This window comes from Plecotus auritus (genome assembly GCF_963455305.1).
Source record: "Plecotus auritus genome assembly, chromosome: 2".
Taxonomy (NCBI): Eukaryota; Metazoa; Chordata; class Mammalia; order Chiroptera; family Vespertilionidae; genus Plecotus; species Plecotus auritus.
Genome location: NC_137771.1, coordinates 64,314,210 through 64,335,104, shown reverse-complemented (window position 1 = coordinate 64,335,104; position 20,895 = coordinate 64,314,210). Strand labels below are relative to the sequence as shown.

The 20,895-nt window shown below is 39.5% G+C and overlaps 1 protein-coding gene across 3 annotated transcripts in view; it reads left to right on the top strand.

The window, feature by feature from the left end:
* The window catches only part of TTLL7 (tubulin tyrosine ligase like 7), a 145,026-nt gene that overhangs the window by 8,652 nt on the left and 115,479 nt on the right, over positions 1-20,895 (top strand). The window contains exon 2 of one of the 3 annotated variants that reach the window (XM_080656223.1): positions 15,451-15,520. The exons of the other annotated variants lie outside the window; for them this stretch is intronic. The gene's annotated coding sequence lies outside the window, so the exon portion shown is untranslated. The remainder of the gene's footprint in view (positions 1-15,450; positions 15,521-20,895) is intronic. 3 annotated transcript variants of the gene reach the window in all.

Sequence of the window (20,895 nt, the reverse complement as noted above, 5' to 3'; positions counted from 1 at the left end):
TGTTGGGAGGGTTGTCATTTTGGAATAGGAGGCATTTTCTCTTTTAAAAAATTTATCTTGGGTACATATGTCAAGAGCTATTTTCATCCTTGACTAAGGAATTAAAAATTAAATCTGTTCTTCATTAGATGTAGTATGGTATATTTACTTCCATAATGTGCTTGAGATTGTAAGTGTGAATTTTGTTTTTAGAATCCATAAGGAACCAGAATAATAAATATAGCATGAAGTTCTTAAACTGTAGCTTCCATTAGGAACAAAATTAAGCACATACACTCAGAAATATCTATGAATATAGAGATTTAGATTCCCAAGTAAAATTACCTAATAGTAGTCCAGGAGTTTATCTGTCCTGATATAACTATATATTCTGATAATATGAAAATGATTATCATGTTTTATGGAAGCAAAACATAGTGACTTTTTCTTTCAAATGTATGGAAATGTTGTGACTTATTTAATTATTTGGGTAATTTCTAGCATTTTGTAGACATTCTACAAATGCAACTTTTTCTTCCAGTTAATATTTTGTAGCATTTTTTAATATATAATTTTTTATTGTTATAAAGAAAAATAACATGAAATTTATAATGTTAGACATTTTTAAGCTTAATGTTAAATATATTCACATTGTTGTAAAACAGGCCTGTAGAACTTCCAGATTTTGCAAATCTGAAACTTTATATCTGTTAAACAACAACTCCCCCTTCCCCAACCCTCAAGTCCCTGGCATGACCATTCTGCTTTTCGTTTCTATTAATTTGTTTACTTTAGATAGCTCATATAAATAGAATGATATAGTGTTTGTCTTTGTGACCGTTTTTTTAAATTATATTTTTATTTATTTGAGAGAGAAAGGAAGAGGGAGAGAAAGATAGAAACATCAATTATGAGAGAGAATCATTGATTGGCTGCTTTTTGCACACCTAAAACTGAGGATCAAGCCTACAACCCAGGCATGTGTCCTTGACTGGAATCGAACCCAGAACCATTCAGTCCACAGGCCAATGCTTTATCCACTGAACCAAATCAGCTAGGGTGTGACTGGTTTATTGCATTTCATATAATGTCCTAATGGTTCATTCATTTTGTAGCATATAATATGATTTCCTTCCTTTTTAAAGTTAAATAATATTCCATTGTGTGTATATACCATATTTTGTTTTTCCATTCATCTGCTTATACATTTGGGTTGCTTCCACCTCTTCGCTATTGAGGATAGTGCACTATGAACATAGGTGTGCAAATATCTCTCTGAGACCCTGCTTTCTATTCTTTTGGATATATATATACCTCAAAGTGGGATTATTGGATAATATGGTAGTTCTATTTTTAATTATTTGGGAAACCTCCATACTGCTTTCCATAGTGATTGTATGTACCATTTTACCATTTCACCAACAATACTCAAGGGTTCTCATTTCTTTGGCCTCACCATCACTTATTGATTGATTGTTTGATAGTTGTCATCTTGATAGATGTGAGGTGATATCTCATTGTGGTTTTGATGTGTGTTTCTCTGATGATTACTAATGCTGAGCATCTTTCCAAGTGCCTATTGGCTATTTGTGTATCATCTTTGGAGAAATATCTATTCAAGTTCTTAGCCCATTTTTTCATCTGGTTATGTGATTTTTTGTTGTTGAATTGTTGGCATCTTTTTATATATTCTGGATATTAACCCCTTATCAGATATATGATTTTCTTCTATTCCATACATTTTTTCATTCTATTGTGTCCTTTGACATACAAAAAATTTTGTTGTCCCATTTGTCTATTTTTGCTTTTGTTGCGTATATACCATTATTTTTTAGCAGCTAATAAATGTATTCACAGAATTGTTTAAAGTTGTGTTCCTTCTTTTTCTTTTTATTCTTTAAAGTCCACAAGATTATTTTTGAGACTATCTCTATATATAAAGGCTAAATGTCTGTCCGTCTGACCACCAGGGGCTGATGCTCAACGCAGGAGCTGCCATGATGCTCACTGGCCATCTATGCTAATAAAAGGGTAATATGCTAATTAGACTGGGAGACCTTCTGGACGTCCTTCCAGACAAAGCCATGATGGCGGGGCCAAGACAGAGACAGTTAGGGGCGATCAGGCCAGGAGGGGAGGGCAGTTAGGGGTGATCAGGCCGGCGGGGGGGTCAGTTGGGGGTGAGCAGTCTGGCAAGGGGGGCAGTTGGGGGCAAGCAGGCTGGAAGGGGGAGCAGTTGGGGACAATCAGGCTGGCAGGGGGGGCAGTTGGGGGCAATCAGGCTGGCAGGGGGGGCAGTTGGGGGTGATCAGGCCGGCAGGGGGGCAGTTGGGGATGAGCAGGTTGGCAGGGGGTGCAGTTGGGGGTGAGCAGACTGGTGGGGCAGTTGGAGGCGATCAGGCCGGCGGCGGGGGGGTGGGGCAGTTGGGGGCAAGCAGGCCGGCGGGGGGTGGGGCAGTTGGGGGCAAGAAGACTGGCAGGGTGGGCAGTTGGGGGAGAGCAGGCTGGCAGGCAAAGTGGTTAGGGGCGATCAGGCAGGCAGGCAGGTGAGCGGTTAGGAGCCAGCAGTCCCAGATTGCGGCAGTTGGACATCCCCCGAGGGGTCCCAGATTGGGCTGAGGGACACCCACCCCGTGCACGAATTTCATGCACTGGGCCACTAGTTTAAAAATAAATGGCACCATGGACTTGGTGCCGACAAATAGCACTCGGCTTTCCCCAAGTGAACACAGGCCCTGCCACCATCCCAGAGTGACACCCCATCAAATTGCAACCAATGTTGCCAAGACCCCATGGTGCGAAGTGCAGCCCACAGCCCAGCCCAGCCCGGAAACTGTCGCTATGGGCGCCGGGTAATGATGTCACATAGCAATGCCCAGCTTCCTCTCCCTAGAGACTAGCCTCTTTGGAGTTTCTTCAGCCCAGGAACCCAACTTGCTTTGCAGCCAGGTGCAAACACTTTATACTTTAACCAAATGTTTGTGAAGCGTTTTCCCATGCCTCATCTCATTTGATCCTCACATAAGTCCTGGAGTAGGTAGATAGGAGACTTGGTAGAATGCTATTTTCTTTTCATTAGCCAGAAAATAGAGATTTAGAAAGTTAGAAACTTGACCCAACTGAAAAGAAGTAAGAAATGGTGGACCTTGAAAATGACTTCAGGTTTTCTCACTGCGTAGAATATAGTCAAACACTGCTGCAGTTAAATATTTCACCCTTTGTTCTCCCTGAGTGATCTACAATAATAATCTGCTTGGTGTTGATATATACTGCTGTGTTGCTGACAATTACCTGAAAGAGAAGTTGGGATGCTTCATTGGGCTGGAAAAAGTTTAGCTAAATCAGAAAGTAGGTCTAATTAATCAAGTTTATCTATATACTAGAGGCCCAGTGCACGAAAATTTGTGCACTTGCGGGGGGGTCCCTCAGCCCGGCCTGCCCCCTCTCACAGTCTGGGAGCCCTCAGGAGATGTTCTACTGACAGTTTAGGCCTGCTCCCCTAAGCCACAGTCTGGCCTCCCTCTGTGGGAGGCAACCGGGCCGATCAGGGGAAGGCACCACCCCCATCACCCTGCCGCTGCTGCTGCTGCCTGCTGCCACGGCTGCCTGCTCTCAACCCTCACAGCCGCTGCACCATGGATTTGTCTGGAAGGACGTCCAGAAGGATGTTTGGCTGTCTGGTCTAATTAGCATATTATGCTTTTATTATTATAGATATAAAAGGCTAAGTTGACTCACGCATGCACAATACAAATAAAGCTCTCGCTGGTGCCAATCACATGCATATGTTTTGATTTGTCATTGTCGATTGTGAAGTTGATTGACACTTCTATTATAGAGAAAGGGTGAATAGCGATATTAAAATATTTCTTCCAATTAATTTCCTTTCAATGTGCACAAATCAATGCACCGGGACACTAGTGTAATTATAATAAACTAGAGGCCTGATGCATGAAATTTATGCAAGGGGCCCGGCCCTTGCAGCCCTGGCTTCGTCTGGAAGGTCATCCGGATGGTCATCCTTCTGTTTGGTCTAATTAGCATGTTAGCTCTTTATTATATAGGATGGTGTAATTACTTTAACAAATTCAACTTAATTTTGATTGACTTATTTTTTTTTGGAAGGCCTATTTTTTAAACTTTTCACTGTAGAATTTTGTTACTATAATTTAACTTTGTGTTTAATAGGGATTGTTTTAAACCTACATATCAGTTTAGAGAGACTTAACTTCTTTACTATGTTGATTCTTCCAATCTGTGAAAATGGTATATTTCTCCACGTATTTAGGTCTTCCTTGATTTCTTTTATCATCATTTTATAATTTTCATTATAGGTATCTTATATTTCATTTTTTTGAGCAACTGTAAATGATACTGCATTTTAAATTTATGTTTCCATTTCTTTGTTATCATTATATAGAAGTGCAATTAGTTTTTGTGTGTTGATGTTGTATCCTGAAACCTTACTGAACTCACATTTTGGATCAAAGATTATAGATACTTTTAGCTTTTCTAAAAAATACAGACAATAATGTCATCTGAAATTTTTCTTTAATTTTTCTTGCCTTATAGCAATAGTTAGAACTTCTAGTATTGTTCCAAACAAGAATGGTGAGAGTGGACATCCTTGCCTTGTTTCCAGTCTTAGAAGAAGAAAATTATTCTGTGTTTTACTGTTAAGTACGATGCTAGCTGTAGGTTTTTTGTAGATATTCTTTGTTAGGTTGATGAGGTGTTCCCTCTCTTCCTACTGTATTGATACTTTTTATCTTGAATGAATGGTAAATTACATTAAATGCTTTTTATGCATTAGTTGATATGGTTAGGTGATTTTTTTATTAGCACATTGTGCATTGATACATTTTTGAATAGTGAAATCAGCCTTGCACACATGGAGTAAATCCCATCTGATCATATATATATATATATACATATATATATATATATATATATATATATATATATACACACACACACATATATATATGTATATATATATATATACACTAACATATATACTAATATATATATTATATATCATACATGATTGCATTTAATTTGCTAAAGATTTTTGCATTTATATTTGTGAGATATATTGATTTTTAGTATCCTTTTTTGTTATGTTTTTTAATTTGGTTTTGGTTGTTAGAGTACTACTGGCGTCATGTGGTTCTAAGAAACTATCACTTGTTGAGTTTTGGTGTTGTATCAAATATCTATAATTACCTGAGAAGGCTATTAAAATATTCATTTTTTACAACTACATATCTCTGTGAGGCCAAATTTTAAAAATATACTTCAGTCAAAATAATTTATCAGAATGAATGCAGAAGCAGATCTGAATAAATATGTTAAATATACCAATAGAATGTCACAATGTAATCTTCACCAAATGAAATCCCTCAGATTATTCCCATTCTAACAAATGCCATATATGGACATATAACTATATTTTAAGTTATAAATTATAATAAATAGAATAACAATATTAACTCAGTGATGACTTATGCAAGGATGAAGTAATTTAGAATGTTTTATTAAGGTTTGACTCTAAGATAGTTCAAGAAATACTTGAATTATTGTCCTTTTATTTTGATTATTGTAAGTGGCTTTTCTTTTATACTTTTCCTCAGCACTTAGTAGTTTGTAATAGTATGAACATAAAAATTGAGATGGAAAAGAATCTGATTATATCAGTGAGAAAAAAAGATGAAGTGAGATAGGGAAAACATTGACATTAACTTACAACACCTACCTCCTGAAATTGTGTATGTTTTTTAGAGCTTGTCCCACATTTAATACTGAGTTTTCTATCTTCCAGGCAAAGAGGGAAACACAAAAACTTAATGATTAATGGAAAAGCTCATGAGAAAAACAAACCAATTGCCTAAGAGGAACAAAGTTGTTCCTGTATAGAATTCAGAGTGAAATTTCTGCTATTGTTTCTTTTAAAGTGGATTCTTTATAGTGTGATGCAAAATGTCCTTAACTTTGATACCGTGACATTCAACAGGATTTGTTGGGCTAATTTTTATAATATCCTTCAATATAGGCCTATGGTATAGCTCTGTGTCTTTGGGGGAAATAACCTCTCAAGATCTGATTCTTTTCTTTCCTAACATAAGCAGAATATTTACCTTGAGAGCATTGAGATGTAGGTAAAGATCACACTATGTTCTCAATAAATATCTACTCATCTTCTTAAAGCAGTTCTGCAGGGTGGCTGTGACCAGCAATGTGGTGTGGCCCAGGTATACAGCTCTCTGATGACCTTGACTTAATCCAGGAATGGATGTTACAGTGTCTCAAAGAAGGAGGGTTCTACATATCTTTTTAAATTATTTCATACATATATTTTTATTACCTAAGATTTTGAGGGGCAATACATTTGAGGTTTTATTCCCTGAAAACGGAGTATGGTCTCCTCTCTGTTTTGAGTGCTCACAAGAAAAAGAAGGGTCCAGATATTTCCTGTCCAAACTGTCAGTGCAATGGTCATGGTTTTAGGTTTGGAGTCAGTTAGGTACTTTTAATATGTGTTGAAATAATGAGTGAATTAGAATGAAGTTTATATCCTATCCCCCATAACTGTTTTGAAATTATATGCAACTAATTTGATAATAACATAGCTAAATATCTTTCATATCAGAAACTTCTATTTTCATCTCTGCCAGATTAGAATTTTCAGATTTAAATCAATGCTCATTTATTTATAATATATAAAAATAACATATTATTATTAGTCAATAATTATTAATATATAGTATTAAATGCTAAATAATAATATAACTATAATTCATGTTTACATCTTCTCTAAATACCAAAACACCTTTTGCTTTATTGGAATGCCTTCTGGTATAATTTTGACTTAAACTGATTCTTTAAAAATAAGTTACAAAAATCCATTATAAAGATATTTAAATATTAGATTTTTGCTGTTAATTTATTAGTCTTACTTTCATGGTTGAGATGAGTAGTTTCCAATAGGAAAACTAGATGAATGATTTTTGGCCAAGAGTATCTCTTCTCTATAATATGTAAGGTCTTCAGTATGCCATTCTAGAGGGTGATTAAGAGCCTTCCCTCCCTCCCTCCCACCCTCCCTCCCTTCCTGTCTTCCTGCCTTCCTTCTTTCCTCCTTCCCTCCTTCCTTTATATGATTACTAGGGCCCAGTGCACGAATTCGTGTACCTTGAAAGGAACTGTGGGCTGCGAGGCTGTGGTGGGCACAGGGGCAGGTCTTGGCCCATCCTCCGTGCCCTCACCCGGCCCCTCCTGCTGTGGTCCCCAGCCCCCTGTCTGCTAGCAGCTCTGCTCCCGCCGCTGTTCCCATGCGCTGATGGCACTGGCCCTGTTTGCGCTTGCTGATGATTGGGGCTGGCGCCAGCAGCGGGTGCGAGCGGGGCCGGTATTGTCAGTGGGTGTGAGTGGTGGCTGCTGCCCTGATTGCCTCTCAGGAGCAGGGGGAGGTGGAGAAGCCCTGAGGGGCGATCAGGGCTGGCAGCCGCCGCTTGCACCCATTGATGGCGCTGAGCGATTGGGGTCGGCGCCGGGTGCTGGAAGTGGGTGCGAGCAGGCTGGCACTGGCAGTAGGTGTGAGTGCCAGGCGGGACTGTGGTGCATGGGAGTAAAGAATTTTCAGTAACCACCAGAGGCTTGCCCCTATGACAGTGACTGGCACCCTGCCTTGGTCTGGTGCCCCCCGCTCACCTGCTCCACCATCCCGCCACGGCTGACGCCCACCATGTTCCGCACTCTGCCACCTGCTGCCAATGCCCGCCATGTTCTGCATAAACCCCCTGGTGGTCAGCGCACATCATAGTGACTTGTTGTTTGGTTGTTCAGTTGTTCCGCTGTTCAGTCTATTTGCATATTAACCTTTTATTATATAGGATAATTTATATGACTCATTTGAGTTTTGGGTAGGGTTTAGGTTTAGGGTCCCTTTGTTAGGCTGTGTCCTCTAACTTGTGGGTTCTTGTTTGTGAGGAGCCTGCTAAATGGACTGGGAAGAGGAGGAAGAAAAGCTTCTTTGGTTCATCCAGTCCCCTGGGCACATTTGTAACTTGATCTCCCTTTCTGACTGGTGTCTGTAGCATTTTTATCCTGATGGTCTACTTAAGCAGCTGCCTCAGATGAGTAGATGATGAATAGTAATAGATGATGGTTTATTATTTTAACTCTGTGAAGTTTAATTATGTATTTGGTAGGTAAGAGAGATGTTATATAAAATTAAATGGACGAAAATGAGAAAAATAGGAAATTCATTGTTTGGTTATAGGCTACGGGAAGGAGTTATATGCAGAGTACAAACTAAATATTTAGCATAGTATTGGTAAAATAGTCATATAAACATTGTTAATGGAATTAAGTGAATAAGGAAAACATTGCTACAAACTTAACCTAAATTGTCTGTCTTGGGACCACAGTAAGTAAGGCTTTGCAAATTATTACTTGTACCCTCCCCCACTGGCCCTTTTTCTGGCCTGAAAGAATCACGTTTAAATTGAAATTCAAATGTAGCAAACTCTGAGTTTTGCCTACGTCCAGTTCTTCTGTCTGTGCTTGGAGAGGAAATGCTTGGCTTATGACCAATTCTTTACCCTCTTTGGACATCATCAGAATGGTAGATGCTGCAGCCTGTTTTTTCCTGAGATGAATCAGCGGTGCTGTCTGCCAGTCTGCTCCAGCATGGTTGGCTGTTGACTAATAGTTGGGCCCGTAGTGTTACGTGAAGCTGCACAAATTAGAAGATCAGAAAGTCATTTGATTTGAGCCAAAATTTGAAGCAAAAATATGGTATGTGATTTTCTTTTTCACATTTAAGATTGTATAAGTTTGTAACTAGGAATATTAAAGCTTAACTTTGCAGAAAGACTGGCAAAGGCATGGATTCCTGAAATAGATTTTTATGAGCATGATCTCTGGAATGCTTCCAATTATAGTTCTCTTTTCTATCTGATTAAAATTTAAAATTGCTTTCTTTGAATTTTAAATTTATATAGTTTCCATACCAGCTGGTACTTAATATATACAGTGAATGATATGTGTTAAATCTTTTAATTAGATCACTGTGAAAATATTGCACTTTTGTCTGATCAGGGATATAAAATTAAAACCATATATTTGTTTATATATACATATATATCTATATATATTATATATTTTTAAAAGGCTTTTTTGATTTATCAAATAGTCCCAATATTTCATTAAAGTTAAGAAATTGGAAAGATATGATAAAATGCCTTTATTTAGATGAACATAGATGATAAAAAGAGTTGGATGATGTTAAGAAGTTAAGATCAAGGGAGAGTAAATGGTTGTTTCTTTCCTTTTGATTGATGTTTTAGCAGAAATATTTTTTCCCCCCATTACCATTCATAAACTGGAAACAAACCACAACTTATTTAATGTATTTTATTTGGTAAGTGTTCAATAAATATTTTTAGTTAAAAGTAAATATGGAAACAGGAATGGAAAAAGTCAATTTAATATTAAAATAGATAAGAGAGGAGGCTGTTATAAACATTGTAAGCTAATCCAGTAGAGCTACTTTTAAAGTTTGTCTTCCCTCTTCTTTGATGTAATCTTTGGCAGAGCAAAGGATCGTCTAGACTAGATGTGGAAAAGCCAGATGTTAAAGTGACTCCAGTGGTAATTTGTGATTATTCAGAAAAATGGAGGATGTGTTCATTCTTAACTTATAATTTGTATCACCAAAATGTCATGAGTAAAATAATGGAGAGCTTCTGTACCTATTAAAAAAGTTATGCTCTACTGTGTATCAGGCTCTGTCTTGTTCCATTGCTTGGAGAGACACTGTCCTTTCCAATGAAGAACTTTAAAACAAGTGCTTTAAAAATGCAATAAGTGTGGTTGATGTAACAGTGGTGATACACTGAAGGACAGTTAATTCTGCCTAGGGACAGAAGGAAAGAGGGGACAGCTAAGCTGTGCTTGAATGGTGGGTAGAGAAGAAAAACATCCTAGGAGCAGAGGCAAACACAAATAAATATATGCAAATTAGAAAATGAATAACATTAACAGGATTGTCTTTGTAATCTCATGCTTTTATCTCTAGCTAGAATATCTTTCAAACATATTTGGCTGCTATTCATGTTCATTAATACGATTTACTTCACACACACACACACACACACACACACACACACACACACACACACGCATAAGTTTCAAAACTCAGTACTTATAATTAATACTTTTATACTATACTAGAGGCCCAGTGCACTAAATTTGTGCATGGGGCGGGGTTGTCCCTCAGCCCAGCCTGCACCCTCTCCAATCTGGGACCCCTCAAGGGATGTCCGACTGCCCGTTTAGGCCCAATCCCAGTGGACATCCCTCTCACAATCCAGGACTGCTGGTTCCCAACTGCTCACCTGCCTACCTTCCTGATTGCCCCTAACCGCTTCTGCCTGCCAGCCTGATCACCCCCTAACCACTCCCCTGCCAGCCTGATTGATGCCTAACTGCTCCCCTGCCAGCCTGTTTGCCCCTAACTGCCCTCACCTGCAGGCCTGGTCACTCCTAACTGCCCTCCCCTGCAGGCCTGGTCACCCCTAACTGCCCTCCCCTGCAGGCCTGGTCCCCTCCAACTGCTCTCCCCTGCAGGCCTGGTCACCCCTAACTGCCCTCCCCTGCAGGGCTGGTCCCCCCCAACTGCTCTCCCCTGCTGGCCTGATCTCCCACAACTGCCCTTGCAGGCCTGGTCCCTCCCAACTGCCCTCTCTTGCTGGCCATCTTGTGGTGGCCATCTTGTGTCCACATGGGGGCAGGATCTTTGACCACATGGGGGCAGCCATCTTGTGTGTTGGAGTGATGGTCAATCTGTTTATTACTCTTTTATTAGATAGGATAGAACAGGGGTCCTCAAACTTTTTAAACAGGGAGCCAGTTTACTGTCCCTCAGACCGTGGGAGGGCCAGACTATAGTTTAAAAAAAAAAACTATGAACAAATTCCTATGCGCACTGTGGGCCTGGGACGAGTCGGCTGCTAAGCAGGACAGGTAGCGGCACCCGGCGGGCCGGATAAATGTCCTTGGTGGGCCGCATGTGGCCCGTGGGCCATAGTTTGAGGACCCCTGGGATAGAGGCCTGGTGAACAGGTGGGGGCCAGCTGGTTTGCCCTGAAGAATGTCCCGGATCAGGGAGGGGGTTCCCTTGGGGCCTGAGGTGGCCTGGGCGAGGGGCCTGTGGTGGTTTGCAGGCCGGCCACGCCCCCTGGCAACCCAAGTGGAGGCCCTGGTATCTGGGGTTTATTTATCTTCTATAATTGAAACTTTGTAGCCTGGAGCAGAGCCAAGCCTTCTGCTTGCTCCGTGGCAGCAGCCATTTCTATTGGGATTTATGTATCTTCTATAATTGAAACTTTGTAGCCTTAAGCGAGGCCTGGGCCGGCCAGGTTGTGCAGAAAGCTTGGCTTCCTCCATCGCGGGGGGCAACCCTAGCCTCCTGCTCTTTCCAGCTCCGTGGCTGCTGCCATTTCTGTTTGGATTTATGTATCTTCTATCATTGAAACTTTGTAGCCTTGAATGGAGGCCTAAGCCAGCAAGGGCAGGCGGAAAGCTTGGCTTCCTCCATTGCGGGGGAAACCCAAGCCTCCCTCCTGCTCTCTGTGGCCATAGCCATCTTGGTTGGGTTTATTTGCATATTCGATCCTGATTGGCTGGTGGGCGTGGCTGGTGGGCGTGGCTGGTGGGTGTAGCGGAGTGGTGGTTAATTTGCATATTACTCTTTTATTAGATAGGATACAATGCAGTCTGGCACTGTTATGTTTTCCTCTAGTCTATTCTAATTTAAAAAAACCACGTTTACTGACTTGCAGTAAATTGTTTTTATTACTCTCTATGGGTTATGGTCTGTATTTAAAAAGAAAACAAACAAAGAAACAAAAACACAAAACCAGTACTAGAGCTCAGGATTCATAGGGAGGCCCCTTTCAAACCCAATGGGCATATCTGCAAAGGAACTAACACTGCTCTTTCTCAGCAGTGTTTCGAGACTGTAATAATCATACTGGTGGCTTTAGCATATTTGTAGCTCAGAAGGTAACATGGTGCCCTAACCGGTTTGGCTCAGTGGATAGAGCGTCGGCCTGCGGACTGAAGGGTCCCAGGTTCGATTCCGGTCAAGGGCATGTACCTGGGTTGCGGGCACATCCCCAGTAGGGGGCGTGCAGGAGGCAGCTGATCGATGTCTCTCTCCCATCGATGTTTCTAACTCTCTATCCCTCTCTCTTCCTCTCTGTAAAATATCAATAAAATATATTAAAAAAAAAAAAAGAAGGTAACATGGTATAGTACACAGGTTTTGAGAGTTGAGCAGACTTGTTTAAGTTGCTGAATCTCTCTGAATCTCAGTTTTCTCATCTGTAAAATGGAATTAATAAAACATTCTGTTAGGAATAAATGAAATAACACATCTATTTTAAGATGGCTCTCAAATTTGATTATATATTTAAAGCACAGGGGAGCTTAACAAATTTCTATACTCAGGCTGTTTCCCACATCAATTAAATTGGATGTTTGGGGCTGGGAGCCAGGCATCAGTATTTTTTTTTGGAAACTTTATATTCCTTGAATAGCAACTCTCTGTATCTACCTCACTCCAGCCCCTGGCAACCACTATTCCTCTCTCTGTTTCTACTTGTTTGACTATTTTAGATTCATCATAAAAAGGGTATCATGAGATATTTTACTTCTATGACTGGCTTATTTCACTTATCATAATGTTCTTCAGGTTCACCCATATTGTTACATATGGCAGGATTTCTTTTTTTAAAGCTGAATAGTATTCCATTGCATGTACACACCACATTTTCCTCATCCATCAGTGGACATTTTGGTTGTTTATACATCTTGATTATTGTGAATAATGCTGCAATGTCCATGGGAGTGAAAATATCTCGTTGTAGTCCTGATTTCAGTTATATTGGATAAATATCCAGAAGTGGTATTGCTGGATCATGTGCTAGTTTTGTTTTAAATTTTTTCAGGAATCTCCATACTGTTTTTCATAGTGGCTGTACCATTTTATATTCCCACCAATAGTGTGCAAGGATTTCAGTTTCTTCTCATTCTTATAAACATTTGTTAACTTTTGGTTTCAGCCATTCTCACAAGTGTGAGGTGATACTGTGTTTTTTGTTTTGTTTTTTATCTTTATTGTTGAAAGTATTACAGATTTACCCCTCTTTCTCCCTCCTTCCCCCCCCCCCACCCCCGATTCCTGCCCTTGCCTCAGGCCTTCACCTTCCTACTGTCTGTGTTCATGGGCAATGCCTATCCTATATAATAATCCTATATATTAAAGAGGTAATATGCACATTGACCCTCACACCCTTGCACAAGATGGCCGCCCCATGTGGTCAAAGATGGCCACCACAAGATGGCCTGCAGGGGAGGGCAGTTGGGGGTTACCGGGCCAGCAGGGGAGGGCACTTGGGGGCAATTGGTCTGGCAGGGGAGGGCAGTTGGGGGCAATTGGGCCGGCAGGGGAGCAGTTAGGCATTGATCAGGCCAGCAGGGGAGTGGTTAGGGGGTGATCAGGCAGGCAGGCAGGTGAGCAGTTGTGAGCCAGCAGTCCCGGATTGTGAGATGGATGTCCGACTGCTGGTTTAGGCCTCAATCCCTGTGGGGTCAGGGCTAAACCAGCAGTCAGACATCCCCCAAGGGGTCCCAGATTAGAGAGGGTGCAGGATGGGCTGAGGGACACCCCCCACCCCCAGTGCACGAATTTCATGCACCGGGCCTCTAGTATGCATATAAGTTCTTTGGTTAATCTCCCCCCTCCCCCCTCCCCCCCCCCCCCCACACACACTCTGGCCCTGTTCCCTCTGAAATTCATCATTCTGTTTCATGTTTCCATGCCTCTGGTTCTCTTTTATTCATCACTTTATTGTGTTCATTAGATTCCACACATAAGTGAGATCATGTGATATTTGTCTTTCTCTGATTGGCTTATATCACTTAGCATAATCATCTCTAGGTCCCTCCATGCTGTCTCAAAGGGCAATAGATTCTTCTTTTTTACAATTGCGTGTTCCATTGTGTAAATGTACCACATTTTTTTTATTTGTCCATTCATCTACTGATGGGCACTTGGACAGTAGTTTCCAAATCTTAGCTATTGTAAATAATGCTGCTATGAGCAAAGGGGTGCATCTGTTCTTTCTGATTGATGTTTCAGGTTTCTTAGGCTATATTGTGTCTTTGATTTGTGTTTCTCTAACAAATAGTGATTTTTGAGCACCTTTTCATATACCTTTTGGGCATTTGCCTGTCTCCTTGGGAGAAATGTCTATTCAAGTTCTCCCACCCTCCCATTTTTAAATTGGTTTGTATGTTTTTTTGCTATGGAGTTGAAGGAGTTCCTTATATATATTTGGATATTAACTCCTTGCTAGATATATGGTTTGCAGATATTTGCTCCCACTCTGTAAGTTGTCTTTTCACTCTTGTTTCATTAGCTATGCAGCAGCTTTTTAGTTTGTCATAGTCTCGCTTATCTATCTTTGCTTTTGTTACCTGTGCTCTTGGTGTCATATCTAAGACATCGGTGCTGAGACCACTGTCATGGAACATTTATCCTATGTTTTCTTCTAGGAGTTTTACAGTTTAGATTTTATGTTTAAATCTTTAATCCATTTTGAGTTGACTTTTTGCATGTGGTGTAAGATAAGGGTCCAATTTCATTCTTTTACATACAAATATCCAGTTTTCCCAACTCCATTTGTTGAAGAGATTATTTTTCCCCCATTGCTTATTGATCATTTTTACATGGGTTTATTTCTGGGCTCTCTTATTGTTCCATTGGTTCATATGTCTATCCTTACCTCAGTATTATACTGTTTTAATTACAATAACTTAGTAATATATTTTGAAACCACTAAGTGTGATTACTTCAACTTTATTCTTTCTCAAAATTGTTTTGGCTTTTTGTAGTCCTTTGTAGTTTCATATGAATTTTAGGATTGCTGTTTCTGTTTTTGTAAAAAATGTCTTTGGGATTTTTTTTTCAAATATTTTTTTATTGATTTTTTTAGAGAAAGAGAAAGGGAGAGGGAGAGAAATATAGAAATATCAATCGGCTATCTCCTGTATGCCCCTTACTGGGGATTGAGCCTGCAACCTGGGCATGTACCCTGACTGGGAATAAAACCATTGACTTCTTGGTGCATAGGATGGCATTCAGTCCACTGATTCACACCAGCTGGGCAGTGCCTTTGGGATTTAGATAGTTGCATTGAATATATAAATCACTCTGGGTAGTATGGATAGTTTAACAATTTTAAGTATTCCAATCCATGAACATGGGATGTTTTTCCATTTATTTGTGTCTTCTTTCATTTCTTTCATCATTGTTTAATATTTTTTAATGTGTAAGTCTCTCATATTTTAGTTACACTTATTCCTAGGTATTTTATAGGGATTTGAATTTTTTTTTTAAAGGTTCTCTGGTGTAGACTATGTTGAAATGCCTGATTGTGAAGCCTACAGCACAATGTGTGGAACTTGACAGGTATTTGATACATGCATGGTTCCCTTGATAAATAGTATCTTACCTAATAATAGAGAAACATGTAAATTGACTGTACCTCGCTACACCACAGCCAATCAGAGTGAGTATGAAAATTAACCCAACAAAGATGGCGATTAATTTGCATACATACCTGGGTCCTGGGAACCTCCTCGGCACGCAGGTCACTCCCAGCTGGCCATCGGAGGGGCCGGGGGCGGGGGGGGGGGTCCTTCCCAAGCCTAAAGCCTGGGGCAGAGGCTTTAGGCTTGGGCAGGGGCCGAGCCTGGGGTTGGAGGGAAGGGGGAAAAATCAATGGAAACATATCCTCAGGTGAGGATAAAAAGAAAAATAAAGAAAGAAATGTCATATCCTATGAAAGACACATCTTGAAAATGCCTAAAGAAAGTTGTCATTTTTTCATGGTGAAGGGACTGGAGTCTGTGTTGATGAAAATACCTTGGTGGCTGTGGTGGCTGGCAGTGGCTGCAGCAGTGGGGTGATGGGGCTGGCGCCTTCCCCTGATCAGCCTGGTCGCCTCCCACAAAGGGATGCCATACTGCGGCTTAGGTCCGCTCCCAACGGGGAGCGGGCCTAAGTAGTAGGACACCCCCTGAGGGCTCCCAGTATGTGAGAGGGGGCAGGCTGGGCTGAGGGACCCCTCCCCACTGCACGAATTTCATGCACCGGCCCCTAGTCAACAATAATATATAGCTAACTCTTCTATGGTGCTTACTATGTTTTGGGCACGGTGCTAAGCACTTTTCACATCATGTAGGCAATGCTATGCTTTTTAAAAATTATTATTCTGTCAAACAATAAAATTAAAAGGCTGAGATAAAAAGGGAGAACACTGTTTACTAGAGAGAAAAATGGCTACTTTTATCATTAGGAATTCAGTTACCTATGTAATTATTTTAGTGAATCAGAGGAATTGGCTTTCATTGAACAGCCTCAAGAATATAGAGTAGCCAAAACCGGTTTGGCTCAGTGGATAGAGCGTCGGCCTGCGGACTGAAGGGTCCCAGGTTCTATTCCGGTCAAGGGCATGTAACTTGGTTGCGGGCACATCCTCAGTAGGAGGTGTGCAAGAGGCAGCTGATCGATGTTTCTCTCTCATCGATGTTTCTAACTCTCTATCCCTCTTCCTTCCTCTCTGTAAAAAATCAATAAAATATATTTTAAAAAAAAGAATATAGAGTAAAAACTTTAAAAAATATTTTAGATTCTAGTTTAAACCTTATACCACGACTTACCTTGCAGGTGTAACAGAGCAATTTGATAAATACCACAAACACATAACAATTCTAATTTTAGCAGAATTGTATGGGGTAGATTGTGACTAGTATATACATTCCGGATAGTACAAAGAGTGAGTATTAACCTATGAATACTTCTTCCATATTATCATTACTTGACATCAAAATGTGTTAGGTTTAATATCATGATGACAAGACTATTTTTATTAACAAAGTCAATATTTTTCTGTTAAATTAATTAGAAATATTTACTAGTCTGCTGGTATGCTTTTTGGTATTGTTTGATTTTGGTCTTAGAAAGCTTATTTATTAATATTTGGTTTTAGGAAGCTTACTTATTAACTATTTTTCAATATGAGTTTTCTATAGTAGCTGCTTTAAAAAGAACATCTAAATGAAGATTTATTTCAATTTATAATTTATTAGTGTTTTGCATTTAGATAAGAATTTACTCATTTTTGTTGTAATCTTTAGTTTGCTTCTTAGTTTTCAATAAAATATTCTATAATGGTTATTGAGAAAGTATTATTATTTTTTAATGGATATATGTGTTCCTTACACTTAGTACATATTTAAAACAAATATTTTTCCCATGTCAAGGAAGTGGATTTATGAATTGATACATCAACTTTTGCTTAGATGAAATGCATGCTTATCTTACATTTTTCTCTGTGAATTTTTTCAACCTATTCAATTACTAAAACATTTGTAAGATATCTACCTATATTTCTAAATTCAAATGAGTTAATAGAGGTAAGGTTCTTAGAATAGGTCCTGGTGGTTCGATGCAAAATGCACAATGCAAAAGCTCCTTATGGTAGAGTCAGATATTTGCAAAAGAAGTGAAAGAATTTTGAGTTTTGTGACTGGGTAAAAGTTTGTATTCCTGTCTGTCAGTGCACCTGGAAATGAAATGCATGATATGCCAAGTGACATCACATATCACATATTTACTAGTAAAGCTGTAATGAGGTATTTAACTTTGAAGTGTCTGGTTCTAGGAGGGGATATTTGCTTTTTGGCAGTTTTACAGATAATTTAGTTTAAACATCTTTGCTCTTAAGGACATTAAGAAAAGTAGACTAACAAGATTACATTCACTCAGTGACAACAGAACAGGTTTGAGGAGAAGTGTTAGTAGAGAATGGAGAAACATTTTCTGAATGTAGGTTTTGAATGAAGGATCGTTTCCAGAGCATTTCAGTCTGATAAAACCCAAGCTAGTTATAACCCACTGGGATTGGATTCTAGAGTTTGTGAGAAGTATCTAAGCCATTGAGTCGAATCTTATGAAGACTGATATGTGTGTCAGTATGATTATTTGCTATGTGGTCTCATTCCCTGGTCATCATTCTCAAATTATCTCCTGTTACATTGTGGGACTATAAGAGTCTCTTGTGATTGGAAGTTAAATCTAGAATGTATTACACAGATAGGTTTTAGGAGAGCATTGTCAAAGACTATGTGATTCACTTAGATTAATGAGTAAGCATATTTTGTAGAAACTAATGAAATTGTACATTCCTATGTGACTGAAAAAACTGTCTTGATTTAATAGGCGCAAAAAGTTAACTTTCAACTGCTCCCTCCCATCTTTCTTTTTTTTTTCTCTTTTTACTTTATTTCTTCCTTTTTCCATTAATTTTCTTATAAAAAATTAACTGCATCCTTCTGAAAATTAACTGCACCCTTTTCCATATAAATACGGTGCACTATATATTTTTTCTATTTTAGCTTTCCTTTTATTAAAGGGCTTGAGATGTTAAAATGGTGCTAATGAAAAACAAGCTATGGCACTGCTGATTATTGGCATACAACTGTGTGGTTCAAGGTGCTGTGCTGTGTCTTCCCATCAACTTTATTGATTTTTGAAGAGAAGATAGAGCTCATAGGGAGTTTACTGTAGCGGTCAGTCATAGTAGGAGAGAATTGGTGAATCTGAATATTGACAGAAGTATGGGGGTGAATTTGAGGTTTGGCTGCAGAGCGGCAGAGGGATCAAGTTTTTAAGAAAACAATGAAATTGATGATGGAACTAGTTTCTAGCTTTAACTGGTAACTAGCATGGCCTTAGGCAAGTCAACTAACTTTTTAAATCTTAGCGTCCTCATTTGTGAAATGAAAAAACAAATCTATTAAAATGACCTTATGGTGCTATGAAGGGGCAAAATGAATTAGAGTGTAAAATGCCAAAGTAAAGCTGTTCTTTGCACCAGTAGTAGGATGCCAGTCTCACCACTTATGGCAGTGTAGTGGGTCAGGTAGGCTGGTAATCAGAAAGGACAACTGGACATGAACTAGAATCCACAAGAACAAACTGGAGCCTATATCTGACTCTTGCCCCCTCCAGTCTTGGCAATGTGGGTGACCTCCAGGAAGAGCTGGTGTTCTTTACCATGAGGCTGCACATGTACCTGGCCCAGGGAGGCTAGAAGTGCCAGGATTCAGAGAGGATGAATGTCACCCAGCAGGTCCTGGAGGAGCTGCAGGCTCAGATGCTGCCCTGTGCCTACAGGGAACCAGCAGAATAGCATCAACATGTACTAGGTGTACCAGTTAAAATGCTGATTTTGTAATCAAAGAAAACACGATAATTTCAAGAGAAACATCAGAAGTGCTTTATTCAAAGTAATGTCCATTGCTAGCTACACATTTCACCCATCTTTCAGGTAATTTGTGGATACCGTCCCAATAGAACTTTTCTTGTTTTGAGGCAAACCATTCAGAGACCTAATTTTCCACTTCTTCGTATGTTTTGAAGTGCTGCTCAGAAAGTGTGTGTGCCATCCATCAGAACAAGTGGTAATCTGAAGGAGCAACGTCTGGTGAATACGGTGGGTGGGTTAACACTTCCCAGGGAAGATCTTTTAACATGTCTTTAACTGGTTTTGAAGTGTGTGATGGTGTGTCATCATGGAGCAAAATTACTTTGCTGTGTCTTCTGGCCCATTCTGGTAATTTTATGATCAAAGCGTGGTTCAAATTGATTATTTGTTGTAGGGTAGCAATCAGTATTAATGGTTTCACCTGGTTTTAGAAGCTCATAATACACCATACTTTCCTGATCACACCAAACGCAGAGCATTGTCTTCTTTCCGAAGCGATTTGGACTTGCAGTCGATGTTGATGGTTGACTTGGATCAACCCGTGATTTTGTGCGTTTGGGATTTTCAAAATAAATCCATTTTACATCACCAATCATAATTTGATGCAAAAAAGACTTTCTTTTGTGCCATTGAAGCAACATTTTACTGACTTTTCGGTTTTCCATTTGTCTTTCGTTCAGTTGACGTGGCACCCATTTTCCTTCCTTTAAAATCTTTCCCATTGCTTGTAAATGATCAAAAATTGTTTGCTGAGCAATGTTTAATATTTCTGCAAGTTGTTTTTGAGTTTGACACACATCTTCATCCAATAATGCTTGTAATTGTTGGTCTTCAAGCTTTTTCAGTTGACCTGGATGTTCTTTGTCTTTCACATTGAAATCATCACTTTTAAAGCGTGTAAACCAGTGTTCACAAGTATCTTGAGATGGAGCATTTCACCATAAGCTTCCCAAAGTATTCAGCAGCACTTTTCTTCAAAATGAAGTAATGAATTAAAACTTCGCGCAAATGCTCTTTATTTTGGCATGGAATTTGACATTTTTAAGCATAAAAATATCTATGATGTTAACACCTTCAGAAAATTTGACATATGAAGTTGTGAAGCTTGTTGTCAATACAACAAAATAGCATATGTAGCAAATCGCATATATATCAACATATGTGTAACTCCACCTATTGGAAAAAATCTGCATTATTAACCGGTACACCTAGTACACACTACATACAACTGTGTGAGTTAAGCTGCTGTGCTATGTCTTCCCATCAACTTTGTGCCTGATGCCCTAAAATGACCTTCAGAGCCTAATAGCTGTTCTACTTCTGCCTTCAAAATTGCGTGCAGATTTCTCTTGTAGCCAGCTCTAACTCAAAACCGTTCAAGGGAGGGATTTCTAGGAAATTTTGTTAGCTTAGCTAAATTGACTTGTATCATAGGTCTTTTCTTAACAAGGTTGTTTCTGGCCACAAGTGGCCTTTTGGATTTCATGAGATGGGCATTTAAAAGCCATCAAAG